Consider the following 15418-nt stretch of genomic DNA (forward strand, 5'->3'; position numbering starts at 1 on the left):
TGCTTTATCATTAACTTTACTGTAATCAACTTTATCATTAATAGAAACTGTTTGGTTTTGCTCACAGTGTGTTAACTTGTTCTAGAATAGTGCCCAGTATATAGTAAATAATAGATCTTTGCTGTATGAATTAACTTTGAATGTTAGATTGCCATTACTGAAGGTTTAGGGAGATCCTGGATAGGAGTTAACATATTGGAAGTATAGCTCATTTTCCCTTTAATCTCTCTCAGTCTATGCAAACAAACAAAGCACCAAGAGTAGTACATTAAGGTCATGTACCTTGGACCTACAAATCTATTTCATTACAAGAAAGAATATCATCTGTGAACAAATAATATACACATAAATATTTGCAAATATAGAAAATTACTACCATTCTAGCAGTGACTGACTCTGGCCTTATAACTTAGAAACCTGGGAGACTGCATTCATCCTTCTAATTAACTGAGACAATCCTTTTTAATTTTCTTTTATTCTTCACTAAAATCCTAGCATTTATTCATTAATTATTTTAAGGCATTATGTTACATTCAGTAGATGACAGAAAGGTAAATAACTTTGGCTACCCTTAAGAAGTCCATAATTAAAATGGAGATATGTGTACAAAAATAGTTATAATACTCAACACCATCTGTTATTAAGGAATTGCAAATGAGAACAATAATGAGACACTACTACACACTCCTAGAATATGGAATAAATCCAAAACACTGACAGCACCGAATACCGATAAGTATATGGAGCAACAGAAACTCTCATTCATTGTTGGTGGGAATGCAAAACAGTACAGCCACGTGGGAAGACAGTTTGCCAGTTTCTTACAAAACTAAACATTCTCTTACCCTTCAACCCATCAGTTGTAAACTTTGGTATTTACCCAAATTAGTTGAAAATTTATGTCCACACAAAACCCTGCACATGGATGTTTATAGCAGTTTATACATAATTCCCAGACTTGGAAGCCATCAAGCTATACTTCAGCAGGTGAATGGTAAATAAACTGTTGTACGCCCTGACAATGGAATATTATTCATCTCTATAGAGAAATGAGATGTCAAGCTATGAAATGACCTGGAGGAACCTTAAATGCACAATCCTAAGTGAAAGAAGCCAGACTGAAAAAGCTACATGATGTATGATTCCAGCAACATTCTGGAAAATGCAAAATTGTGGAGACAGTAAATGATGAGTGGGCTCTACAGGTTATAGAGGAGGGAGGGATGAATAGGTGGAGAACAGAAGATTCTTAGGACATTGAGACTATTTTGTATTACACTATAATGATAAGTATATGTCACTATACATTTGTCTAAACCCATAGAGTGTACAACATCAAGAGTGAACCCTGATGTAAACTATGAACTCTGGGTGACAAAGTAGTTTCATCGACTGTAGCAAATGTCCCACTCTGGGGGGCGATGTTGATAGTGGGTGAAGCTGTGCACGTGCAGAGTCAGGGAGTATATGGGAAATCTCTGTATCTTCCACGCAATTTTTCTGTGAACCTAAAACTGTTTTAAACTATAAATTACTTTTTAAAAATCTATATTAAAAAAGTAAGCAGTTTAGAAGCAAAATCCACATGCTTTGGGGATTTTATAGAAGATAGTTTTTTCCTGGTTAAGGAAATTTTTTCTGAAAAATGTTACCATGATGTATAGATAATATTTTATTAAGGGTAAGAGTTCAGTGTTGCTCACAGAGAGGAATGGCAAGGGCAAAAACTCTGGCAGTTGTAGTATGAGTAAATGGCACATATAGTTGACCCTTAACAATGTGGGGATTTGGGGCACTTGACTCCATGCAGTTGAAAATCTTTGACTCCCCCAGAACTTAACTACTAGTAGCCTACTGTTGACTGGAGGTCTTACTGATAAAATAAGCAGTTGGTTAAGGCATATTTTGTGTGTTATATGTATTGCATACTGTATTCTTACAATAAAGTGAGCTAGAGAGAAGAAAATGTTGAGAAAATCATAAGGAAGAGAAAATACACTTACAGTACTGTATCATATTTATCCATAACCTAGGTTTATTTCCTCTGTTTATAAGATGAATCACCTATCAGTGCCTACATCAGTATTATCTACAAGATACAAAACACTAGATGTCATACATATTACTAACAGTAGACATCAAAAATGAAAAGATAATATGAAAAAGAAATTGATATTTATTTACAGGTATAACGATTCATGCATTGGTAATGAAGGGGCAGAACTATGATTGTTTTATGGTAGCCTAGTGTAATACATATGATTGCTTCACAGTAGCCTATCCTGCACACTAATGAATGAATCATTATCAATTTTTATAGCATGCAATGTTTCAGTCATATTCATAGTACAGTATTGGAAACATCATTACATTAAAAAAACTCCCTTACCTGTGATGATAGGCTGATATGAAGTTTCTCCAATTACGAGAGAGAAGCATACCATACAGTAATGTAATTATTTGAAAGCAAAGTTATGAAACAGAAAACTAACACATTATTAACTTTACATTAAATGTCACTCACGCTATGTGTTTGTAAGGATAGGCTATCTGCTTCAGTAAAAGTTTTGCACACTATGTTGTACATGTACATTTTTGCATATTTATTGAAAAATTTAACCTGTAAGTGGACCCACACAGTTCAAACCCATGTTCAAGGGTCAACTGTAGTTTCATTGGACTGAAAAGTAGAGAACACTTAGTGGAATAATGAAAGCTAAGAATTGAAAGATAGACTTGTATAATTTTAAAGTTAGCTAGAATGTTTGTTTGATATACTCATTTTTCATTCTATAGGGAAAGAAGGAGACTTAGAATAGAATGTGTAATCATACACATTACTAATTGTGTTATCCTAGAGTAACACAATTAGTAATGGATAAGTTTGTTCACTTAATTCCTAATCCAAATTTTTGTTATTTTATGCCTTGGCAACTATAGAAGATCCTTGAATGTTAAAATAAGGAGTTTAGAGTTTATTCAACTGGCTGTGTTTTTTGTTGCTGTTTTTGTTTTGTTATGTTAGAGAGTGGCAAAATAGAACATGATCTTAAGATCTATATGTTGGAAGTGAGCAGAATAGATTATGGACGAAGTGGAAAGACTCAAACATGAAAAATGGTCATTTTGATAGAGCAGACCTGAGTTACGGTAGTTGCAGTAGAACTGGAAAGAGGCTTGGCATGAATTTGGGTATCAATTAAGTAACAATAGTCATTGTGCCGTAACAATCTTGAAACCCTGATTGTGTAGAAGGGGCAGGACATGGATGTTGGGGTTGAACTATCAACTCTTTTATTATGCAGGTTTGGATTGTATTAGCTCTTCAAATAAGTCCATATTACAGTTGTAATTTAAACCTAACTATAAATAAAATAAACAAGTTTTAAAAGGATAATAAGGCTTTAATATTGACAGTAGATATGGGAGAAAGAGGAAATAAAAAGCTGAGAAGGTGAGCCTCGATTACTAATGGAATAATGTGACAAGTGGCAGGGGGAAGTGTGAGGCGCTTTTTATGTTATGTAGTACATAGTGATGAGTTTGTTTTGGAAATATTAAACTTGATAATTTTTACCACATAAGTGGAAATTTTCCAGCAGGGAAGTAGCAATAAGGGTTAGAAATTCAGAGAGGCCAAACTGGATTGAAAAGTCATGCTTACAAAAGTTGTCTTCTTGGAGTCAAAAGGATGTTAAGGCAAAGGAAGGGAAAGGACAAAATTTGAAATATACACATTAAGGACTGTGACCTTTTATTAGGCATATATTAGTTCTCTGCTGGTCTAGGTGTGTGGTAGTCAAAGGAATGGGTGAAAATCTTTGCGTTCAGGTAGCTAACCGATGAGTGTTTCTCAAAGCAAAACCTTTGACCTACTTTACGATCTGGCTGAGTATCAAATGGTCCAGAGGGGAAAAAGGATGAAACATTGCTTGAAATAGCTTTAATAAATATGAAATGCAGGATTAATTATGATATCATCATCAGATTACTTTCTCAATACACTCTCAATTGCATTCTCCGTAATGGTTCATGACTATTATATCCTTGGTTGCTCAGGTACTGTGAGGGAAATATTGCTCACTTGGTCTTTGCTAACATTCGGTTAGCCAGGAGAAAGTCAGGTGCTTTCATGCTATTGTTTATATTTGTGAAATTTGCATATTATTTTATTGAGTTATATCCCGAATTCACAAAAGTGGACCAGGGAAATAAGATGATTTGTCAAAGTATGAGACTAATGTAACTCACAGTAAAGTAAACAGAAGAGAAAATAAGTGGATTTACAAGTGTATTATTTCCACCAGGCAGCCCAAAAAGAAGAGTTACATAGAAAATATGATGATAAACATCTGAAAATTGGATTTTGACTGTGTATCTACTTACCCTCTTTCCCTGGCACCCTGGCAATAATGAAACTATCAAACAATGCTTGACATCATGAAAGTTTTCGCTTAAATTTCCAAAAAAAGGAAGCATAATGATCTCTTTGTAAAGCAGTCAAAACTGTCTTTCAGGGAAAGAGTAAAATAACACTTTTTGTAATAAAACGGATCAGTTTTTGTCATGAAAGGCTAAAAAGATTCTAAAAGTAAAGTGACATTTTTCAGAGCTGAAGATATCTTTGCCAAAACAAGCATGCTTATTTCTGATCATGTTGTAAAGTTAGTTATAAGCCTATTTAACACAAAGGGGAAAATAATTTCTTTGATCAAATGACTGCTGGTTGTCACATCATATTAGGCATACAGTGTAAAGTAAAAATTGCTATCATGTATGTGTTCTAGATAGATAGATGATATTATAGGTCTTTGGAGGTAGAGTAAGAGGAGCTCATGACAATTACCTTTATCTCCTTAGTGAAGAAGGAGATTGGGCCACGATTTGAGTGGCTTGATGATCTTAGGAAGGTAAATTGTATTTAAGGGTTATTCAAGAATTGATAGGTGCAGACTATAAACCTACACTAAAAAGTTAAAGAAAATGTAAAACTACTTGGGGGTATTGTAGGGAACTTCACGGGAAACAAGAAATTATCGTGGAGCACAGTCGAAGATAATAGAGCTGGGCCTCATTGGAGCAAGAAAGCTTGTTTTTCTTCCCCTTTGTGGGATTGCCTGGTGGCTTGGAAATGCTTCCCACTGCATGACTGTTCCGTTCTGCTCTCTAAAGATTACCTTTTTTAGAAAGTAAGACTTTGCTAGTTATCTTCTGTGTCTTCAGTTTGCACATGGCACCGTATTGGCTGCCTCAGTCTTTTGTTTCAAGTGCAATTTCTTGGGAAGAGAGACTTTGGTCCAGTTAGGGACAGTTATGTGGTAAGGGTTTAGAGGACATCCTTTGCAGATTATCATTGGTTCTCTGCGAATCAGAGGTGAGCAGTCAGACATCTCTAATATAGACAAAAGATGAAAATGATAAAGGTGAGTGTCTGTGAGGACCACCTGAAATTCTTTTTCATAAAGGATGCTGTAGGGTGTGATTTAATAAATTTCTAGAGTAAATATAAGACCCCCAAACCAAGAGAGAAAATTTGGGGACTGTTGGAAGGCTGCTAGCATTTCTGCATGTCTTGTGAGTAGAGGCACTGACTGCCTTTGTTTGGAACTGTCTCTAAAGGATATTTGTAGAGTGAACAGGCTTGGACAAAAAAGATAATGTCTCCCCTTGGGAAAAAGGGTTGGTTTGCTGACTGTTCAGTATAATAAAGATGGTATCTTCCTCCAGGGCGAGGTCTAGGCTGACTTACTACCCATTATAAAAGATTCAGGTTCCCTGAGCTCGGGATTTCTTTCCTGTATGTATCCCACTATGTGTGCAGGTGACAACTGGCCTTTTTCTTTTTGCTCTGTGAGTCTTGTAACTTGGGGAACTGATGCAAGTGTTGGTACTCTGGCTACTACTATTCCTATAATGGCCAGTGGCCCTTTGTCACTAATGCAGGAGTCTTGTGTCTTCTGCCACCATCCATGAAACTGTGGCAGGCTGAATTAGCTTGCAAGTAGGGGAAAATCTCAGATCCTTCACAGTTCTTGACAGAATTATCCAGATTTTAAGATAGACATTGTGTTTTAATGGTTGCCTATGGGGGCCTAGGGTAAGGAGGCAAGTGAAACTGAAAAGTGGACTGATAATTGGGAAGAGAGGAGAGTGTGAGGTAACCGAAAGTCTTAACCAGGGACAAAATAGAGAGTGAGTGTAGTGAGAGAGTGGGTGACAGGAGAGTAAGAAAATTTTGGACCCCTAATCTGGGGTACTGTATAAGCTTCATAGAAGTTTCTACTTACTACCTTTGAATACTAACTTCTGGTTTCTCCAATTTCAATTTCACCAATTTATTGCTTATATGTCTTCTTCACTTCTTGATTTATACAAACACTTGATTTCTAGTGGTTTATTTTTGTAAGTTATTTGACAGTGAACAGTTTGATTGCTCCCAGATATCCCATATGTAACCCATATGCCAACTAGAGATTCCCTTCTCCTAAGAGATTGGTTTGAGCCTCCCTCCATTATGAAATTTGAAAAGTCAAATGCTCTCCCACAAATTTCTGTGAATTAATGAGGGGATTTTTATTTCCACGTCACCTTTGGATCTGAATCCCTGTCTCCTCAGATTTCTTGCTATTTATTCTGTCCCTAGTGGCTCTTCCTTTATCATCAGACTGATGTCACTCAAACGTGAAACTCAGTCCCTTCCTTGAGTAGCACCTGCCCCACTCCATGTTCTCTGTCTTTGTTGTAGAGTTTACCATTATTTGGGGGAAGTGTCATAGTAATTCAAGCAACTCTTAAGTGTCAGTTATCCTCTTATAAGTGCTCTTCGATTCCTCTTTTGGTTACTTGCCCATCTTCTATCTTTTTTATTGATACATCGTTCTTAGAAACATAATTATAATGTGCTATTATATATAATATTTATGTATATACTGTATATACTTAATATATAATTTGTATATTATAACGTCATGGTAACAATAATAGTAACAATGTAAATTATTTTCTTATTCATAACAATTCAGCACTTACTCAAATTAGCTCTGAATTTCTCTTTGCAGTTAGAAGAGCTCAGTTGAAGCTTTAAATTCCTTGGCAGGGCTAATATGTTCAACGTTTAGACAAAAATTACTTTTCTCTCCAGGCCTAGTATGTATACATAAGCTTATGTGCTTGTATATGAATTGAGATAGAGTTCCTTTGCGTGATTACAATTATTTAATGCTTTTCATCTTTTACCAATTGCTTATTTTGTTTTTCTTCTAAGATATTATTTATTCATTTTTATTTGTATATTTTACTCACATAGAGTAACATTCTCTTTATGACATGCAGTTCTTTGGGTTTTGACAAAGGCATAGAGTTATGTAACTGCCACCACAACCATAAAATAGAATGGTTCCATTACACCTGAAACGCCCTCATTCTTTCCCTTTTTAAACAACTCCTGTCCCCACCCCCTACACCTGGCAACAACTGGTCCATTCCCTGTCCCTGTAGTTTTGCCTTTTACATGATATCATATGAGTGGCCTCACACGACATGTAGACTTTTGGCTCTGGTTCTTTCATTTAGCAAAATGAAATTGAGACTTATCCATGGTGTGTGAATCAATACTTTGTTCCTAGAAATCTCTGAGTACTATTTCTTTGAGTGAATATACCATAATTTATCCATTTACTTTATTGAAGGAAATCTGAGTGGTTTCCACTTTGGGTGATTATGAATACGGTTGCTGTAAACATTTGCGTACAGGTTTTGGTGTGAATACGTTTTTATCTCTTGGATAAGTATCTAGGAATGCGAATGCAATGTTATATGATAGATGTGTGTTTACTTTTATAAGACATTGACAAACTGTTTTCCAAAGTGACAGTACCATTTGCATTCCTGCTAGCAAAGTATAGAGTGCCAGTTGCTCCACTCCTAACTAATACTTGATGTTGTCAGGATTTTTGTTGTTGTTGTTATTCTAATAGCTATGTAGTAGTATCTCATTGTAGTTTTACTTTCCTTTGTCCTAATGAGTAGTGGTATTGAGCATCTTTTCCTATGTTTCCTTGAATCCACATATATTCTTTGATGAAGTGTTTGTTTAGATCATTACTCATTTATTTATTTTTTTTTAACATCTTTATTGGAGTATAATTGCTTTACACTGGTGTGTTAGTTGCTGCTTTATAACAAAGTAAATCAGCTATACATTTACATATATCGCCATATCCCCTCCCTCTTGTGTCTCCCTCCCACTCTCCCTATCCCACCCCTCCAGGTGGTCACAAAGCACCGAGCTGATCTCCCTGTGATATGCGGCTGCTTCCCACTAGCTATCTGTTTTACATTTGGTAGTGTATATATGTCCATGCCACTCTCTCACTTCGTCCCAGCCTACCCTTCCCCTCCCTGTGTCCTCAAGTCCATTCTCTACATCTGTGTCTTTATTCCTGTCCTGCCCCTAGGTTCTTCAGACCTTTTTTTTTTTGGTTTCCATATATATGCATTAGCATATGGTATTTGTTTTTCTCTTTCTGACTTATTTCACTCTGTATGACAGTCTCTAGGTCCATCTACCTCGCTACAAATAACTCAATTTCGTTTCTTTTTATGGCTGAATAATGTTTCATTGTATATATGTGCCACATCTTCTTTATCCATTCATCTGTCGATGGACGCTTAGGTTGCTCATTACTCATTTATTAATTTGGGATATTTGTTTGCTTATTATTGAGTTTTTGAGAGTTGACTGTATATCCTAGATCCAAGTATTTTGTCAAAAATGTGATTTGCAGGGGCTTCCATGGTGGCGCAGTGGTTGGGAGTCCACCTGCTGATGCAGGGGACGTGGGTTCGTGCCCCGGTCCGGGAGGATCCCACATGCCGCGGAGTGGCTGGGCCCGTGAGCCATGGCCGCTGAGCCTGCGCGTCCAGAGCCTGTGCTCTGCGATGGGGGAGGCCGCAGCAGTGAGAGGCCCGCGTACCGCAAAAAAAAAAAAAAAAATGTGATTTGCAAATATTTTCTCCCAGTCTGTGTCTTGTCTTTACACATTTTAAACCGTATCTTTTACAGAACAGGTATTATTTTGGTATATCTAATTTATCAGTTTTTCTTCCATGGATCATATTTTGGTATCATGCTGAAGGACTCTGCTTAAACTAAGGTTGAACAGATATGCTCTTTTTTAAGACTTACTCTCTACCTCCATACATTCATAGCCTCCCACATTATCAGTATCACTCCCCAGTTTGGTCCTTAAAAAATGTTTACCAGGGGTGAACCTACATTGACACCTCATAATCGCCCAAGGTCCATAATTTAACTTAGGAGTTGTACATTCTGTGGGTTTGGACAAATGTATAATGACAAATATCCATCATTATAATATCATGCAGAGTATTTCCACTGCTCTATTCATCTCTCTCCCGCAACCCCTGACATCCACTGATCTTTTTATTGTGTACATAGTTTTGCCTTTTCCAGAAAGTCGTATGGTTGGAATCATACAGTATGTAGCCTTTTCAGATTGGCTTCTTTCACTTAGTAATATGCATTTAAACTCCCTAACCCCTGCTGATGTCTTTTCACGGCTTGATAGCTCGTGCCTTTTTAGTGCTGAATGTATTTCATTGTCTGGTGTACCACAGTTTATTTATTCATTCACCTACTGAAGGACAGCTTGCTTGGTTCCAAGTTTTGGCAATTATGGACAAATCTATTAACGTCCACACACAGTGTTTTTGTGGGGGCATAATTTTTCACTCCTATGGGTACACATCAAGGAGTACTACTGCTGGATCATAGGTAAGAGTACGTTTAGTTTTGTAAGAAAAAGCCAAACTGTCTTCCAAGATGGCTGTACCATTTTGCATTCCTATAAGCGATGAATGAGGGCTTCTGTTGTTCCGTATCCTTGCCAGCATTTGATGTTGTCATTATTCTGATCTTGGCCATTCTAATAGGTGTAGAGTTGTATCTCATTGTTTCAGTTTGCATTTCCCTGATGACATACGATGCAGAGCATCTTTTCATACGCTTGTTTGCCATCAGTATATCTTCTTAGGTGAGGTGTCTGTTAAGGTATTGGCTCATGATTTAATCGAGTTGTTGTTTTTCTTATTGTTGAGTTTTAAGAGTTCTTTGTATATTTTGGATAATAGTCCTGTATCAGATGTGTCTGTTGCAAATCTTTTCTCTCAATCTGTGGCTTAGCTTATAATGCTCTTGATATTTTCTTTTGCAGAGAAGAAGTTTTAAATCTTAATGTAGCCCAGTTTATAAATTATTTCCTTCATGGATTCTGCCAATGGTGGTGTATCTAAAAAGGCATCATCATACCAGAAGCCATCTAGGTTTTCTCCTAGGAATTTCATAGCTTTGCATTTTACATTTAGGTCTGTGATCAATTTGGAATTAATTTTTGTGAAGAGTGTATGATCTGTGTCTAGATTCGTCATGTGAAAGTCCAATTGTTCCAGCACCATTTGTTAAAAAGACTGTCTGTTCTCCATTTTAGTACTTTTGCCCTTTTGCCAAAGATCAGTTAGGTATATTTATGGGGATGTATTTCTGGGCTCTATATTATGTTCCATTGTTCTGTTTGTCTATTCTTTTACCAATAGCACAATGTTTTGATTATTTCAGCTTTATAGTAAGTCTTGAAATCAGGTAGTGTCATTCCTCCAACTTTGTTTTTCTCCTTCAATGTTGTGTTGGCTCTTCTTGGTCATTTGCCTCTTCCCACAAACTTTAAAACAATTTGTTGCTATCCATAAAATAATTTGCTGGGATTTTGACTGGATGTGCCTTGAATCCATAGATCAAGTTGGGAAGAACTGACATCTTGACAATACTGAGTCTTCCTATCCAGGAACATAGAATATCTCTCCATTTATATAGTTCTTCTTTTATTTTATTCACCAGAGGTTTGTAGTTTTCCTTGGATAGATCATGTACATATTTTGTTAGGTTTATATCTAAGTATTTTATTTTTTGGTGCTAATGTAAATGATATTGTTTTTATTTCAAATGCACTTGTTCATTGCTAGTATATGGAAAATCAGTTGACTTTTGCATATTTAGCCTTTTATCCTGCACCCTTGTTATAACTGCTTATAAATCCCAGGAGTTTTTATTGCTGTTGTTGTTGATTCTTTTAGATTTTCTACACAGATTATCATGTCATCTGTGAACAAAGACAGTTTTATGTCTTCCTTCCCAATCTGTAGATCTTTCATTGCCTTTTATAGCATTAGCAAGGACTTCCGGTACAATGTTTAAAGGAGTGGTGAGGGGGGAAAATCCTTACCTTGTACTTGTTCTCAGTGGGAAAACTTTGAGTTTCTCACCATTAAATATGACATTAGCTGTAGTTTTTTTGTAAATAGTCTTTGTCAAGTTGAGAAAGCTCCTCTCTACGCCTAGTTTACTGAAAGTTTTTACCATTAATGTGTGCTGGTTTTTGTCAAAAGCTTTTTCTGCATCTATTGATATGATCATGTGATTTTTTTTTTCTTTTTTAAAAGTTTGTTGACATGATGGATTACCTTAGTTGATTAACCAACCTTGCATACCTGGATCAAATTCTACCTAGTCATGGGATTCTCCTTTGTTTTCTAGTAAGACATTTTATAGTTTTACATTTTACATTTATTATATGATCCATTTTGAGTTAATAAAGTATGAGGGGTGGGTTAAATTTTATGTGCTTTTCAGCTAATGGATGTCTATTGTTTTCTATTAAATTCATTTTATTAGGATTATAAGGTTAATTGAATTATTTAAAAATATGAGAAAGAGGAAGTTAAATTTAAAAAATAACCCTTAATCCCACCACCCCAAAATTGTCACTGTTAAACATTTTGGTGTGTTGCTTTCCACACTTTATTCTTTCTGCACTCAGTTTACAATAAATTGGGGAAGATATGAAACCATTCACAAATGTATTTTTATATTGCTATTTTACTGATATAATTTATGTACCATAAAATTCACCCTTTTAACATGAACAATTTAGTGGTTTTAAGTATATTCACCAGGCTGTGCAACCGTCAGCACTACATAATTGCAGAATATATTCATCATCCTGAAAATAATTGCTCATATCCATTAGCATTCACTCTTCATTTCTCCCTCCTCCTAGCCCCTGAAAACTAATCAACTTAATTATCTCGATGGATTTGCCTATCCTGGAAATTTTATATAAATGGAATGATACAATATGTGGCCTTTATGTCAGCCTTCTTCCACTTAGTGTAATGTTTTCAAAGTTCAACCATGACATAGCATGAATTAGTACATCATTTCTTTTTATGTATGAGTAATATTCCATTGTATGGATATGCCAAATTTTGTTTATACATTCTTTAGTTGATTGATACTTTGAGTAGTTTCTACTTTTGGCTATCATGAATAATTCTGCTATGAACGTTTGTCTACAAAATTTTGTGTGGACATATTATTCAATTCTCTTTGTTTTATACCCAGGAGGGGAATTCCTGGGTCATACGGTAACTCTAACTATTTTAGGAACTGCCAAGCTGTTTTCAAAATAGCTTTACCATTTAAATTCACACAGCAACGTTTGAGGTTTCCAAATTCTCCACATGTTAACCGACACTTGCTATTTCCCATTTTTAAAAATTATAGTCATCCTAGTGGATATGGAATAGTATCATCTTGTGGTTTGCATTTATCTAAATGACTAATCATGTTGAGCATCATTTCATGTGCTTATTGACCATTTGTACAATATATCTACTCTAGGGAAATGTCTATTCAAGTTCTTTGCCCATTTAAAAATCGTGTTGCCTGTTTATTGTAGAACTGTTAAGACTTCTTTATATATTCTGGAACTATATCCTTATCCAGTATATTATGAGCAAATATTTTCTTCCACTCTGTGATTTGGATTTTCACTTCTTTGATAGTGTTCTTTAACACGTAAAATTTTTAGTTTTGATACAGTCCAAATTATCTCTCTTTTCTTTGGTTGATTATGCTGTAGGTGTCATATTAATAAATTGTCACCTAAAGCAGGGTGATAAAGATTTGCACCTATGTTTTCTTCTAAGAATATTATAACTTTAGCTCTAACATTTAGGTTATTGATTCATTTTGAGTTACATTTTGGATATGGTATGAGAGAGGCATCCAGTTCAGTCTTTTGCACATGCATATCCAGTTGTCCTAGCACCATTTGTCAAAAACTATTCTTTGCTTTATTGAATTGTCTGGGCAACCTTGTCAAAAACCATGTGACTATGGATGTATGATTTACTTATGAGTGCTCAATTCTGCTCCATTGATCTATATGTCTATCTTTATGGGAGTAGCATGCTGTCTTGATTATTGCACTTTTGTAGTATGTCTTGACATCAAGAAGAGTGACTTCTCTAACTTTCTTTTTTGTAGATGGGTTTCGTTTTTCTGAGTCTTGCATCACCAATGAATTTTAGGATCAACTTGCCAGTTTCTTTTTTTTAACCTTTTATTTTTTTGTTGAAGTATAGTTGATGTACAATATTATATAAGTTACAGGTGTACAATATAGTGATTAACACTTTTTCAAGGTTATAATCCATTTATAGTTATTATAAAATATTAGCTATATTCCCCATGTTGTACAATATATCCTTGTAGCTTATTTTATACATAATAGTTTGTACCTCTTAAAAAAGGAGTTGGAATTTTGATATAATTGTGTTGAATCTGTAGATTAATTTGGGGAATATTGGTATCATACCAATATTAAGTCTTCTAATCTTGGAACTTGGGATGTCTATTTATTTGTATTTTTTAAAATCAGCTTTATGAGGTAAATTGACATATAAAATTGTAAGATACTTAGAGTGTACACTGTGGTGATTGGATATACATGATGAGAAGATTCTTCCCATCTAGATAATTAACACATACATCAGCTTTCTCTTTTTTTTTTGGTGAAAAAATTTAAGTTCTATTCTCTTAGCAAATTTCAATGATATGGTACAGTGTCATCAACTGTAGTCACCATGTTTTGCAGTAGATCTTCAGATCTGATTCATATTATAGCTGAAAGTTTGTACCCTTTATGCAGCCTCCCTGCCAACCACTTTTCTACTCTCTGTTTCTATGATTTTTGACTATCTTTTTAGATTCCACATATGATACCATGAGGTTTTTGTCTTTTTCTGTAGGGCTTATTTCACTTAGCATAATGCCCTCAAGGTCCATCAGTGTTGTTGCAAATTATTGCAAAAAATTGCAAACTATTTCCTCCTTTCTCAGGGCTGAATAGTATTCCATTATATATATATATATATATATATATCACATTTTCATTATGTGTTCATCCATTGATGGACAAAGTTGTTTGCATATCTTGGCTATTGTGAATAATACAGTGAACATGGGTGTTGTATAAAAGGAGAAAAGGTTAGCAGTCCCCTCGACAAGGATGGAAGAGGGCTTGCACAGCAACAGGGATGCAGAGGGCAAAGCGGAGACATTCCTGGACAGAGGGTTGGTGCCGACCAGCACTCACCAGCCTGAGAGGCTTGTCTGCCTGCCCGCTGGGGCGGGTGGGGGCTGGGAGCCGAGTCTCTGGCTTCAGAAGTCAAATCCCAGGGAGAGGACTGGGGTTGGCTGCATGAACACAGCCTGAAGGGGGCTAATGCACCACAGCTAGCCAGGAGGGAGTCCAGGAAAAAGTCTGGAACTGCCAAAGAGGCAAGAGACCATTGTTACTGGGTGCGCGAGGAGAGGGGATTCAGAGTACCACCTAGATGAGTGCCAGAGACTGGTGCGAGCCGCAGCTATCAGTGTGGATGCCAGAGACAGGCACAAAATGCTAACACTGCTGCTACAGTCACCAAGTAGCCTGTGTGTGCAAGCACAGGTCACTATCCACACCCTGCCTCCTGGGAGCCTGTGCAGCCTGCCACTGCCAGGGTCCCATGATCCATGGACAACTTCCCCTGGAGAGCACACGGTGCACCTCAGGCTGTTGCAGTGTCATGCTGACCTCTGCTGCCTCAGGCTTGGCCCACATTCCATACCCCTCCCTACCCCCAGTCTGAGTGAGCCAGAGCCCCCTAATCAGCTGTTGCTTTAACCCCATCCTGTCTGAGCGAAGAACAGATGCCCTCAAGCGAGCTACATGCAGAGGCAGGGCCAAATCCAAAGCTGAACCCCAGGAGCTGTGCAAACAAAGAGAAAGGGAAATTTCTCCCAGCAGCCTTAGGATCATCAGATTAAATCTCCACAATCAACTAGACGTACCCTATATCAGTGGAATACCTGAATAGACATTGAATCATCCCAAAATTGAGGCGGTGGACATTGGGAGCAACTGTAGACTTGGGGTTTGCTTTCTGCATCTAATTTGTTGCTGGTTTTATGTTTATCTTAGTTTAGTATTTAGAGTTTATTATCATTGGTAGATTT

At 36.4% G+C, this 15418-nt stretch overlaps 1 protein-coding gene and 1 pseudogene across 6 annotated transcripts in view; both read left to right on the top strand.

The window, feature by feature from the left end:
* Positions 1 to 15418, top strand: part of NOL4 (nucleolar protein 4) — a 395653-nt gene that overhangs the window by 49543 nt on the left and 330692 nt on the right. The gene's annotated exons all lie outside the window — the stretch shown is intronic.
* LOC115863639 (U6atac minor spliceosomal RNA) lies at positions 14386 to 14443 on the top strand (annotated as a pseudogene).

The sequence above is a fragment of the Globicephala melas genome, chromosome 13, assembly GCF_963455315.2.
Source record: "Globicephala melas chromosome 13, mGloMel1.2, whole genome shotgun sequence".
Taxonomy (NCBI): domain Eukaryota; kingdom Metazoa; phylum Chordata; class Mammalia; order Artiodactyla; family Delphinidae; genus Globicephala; species Globicephala melas.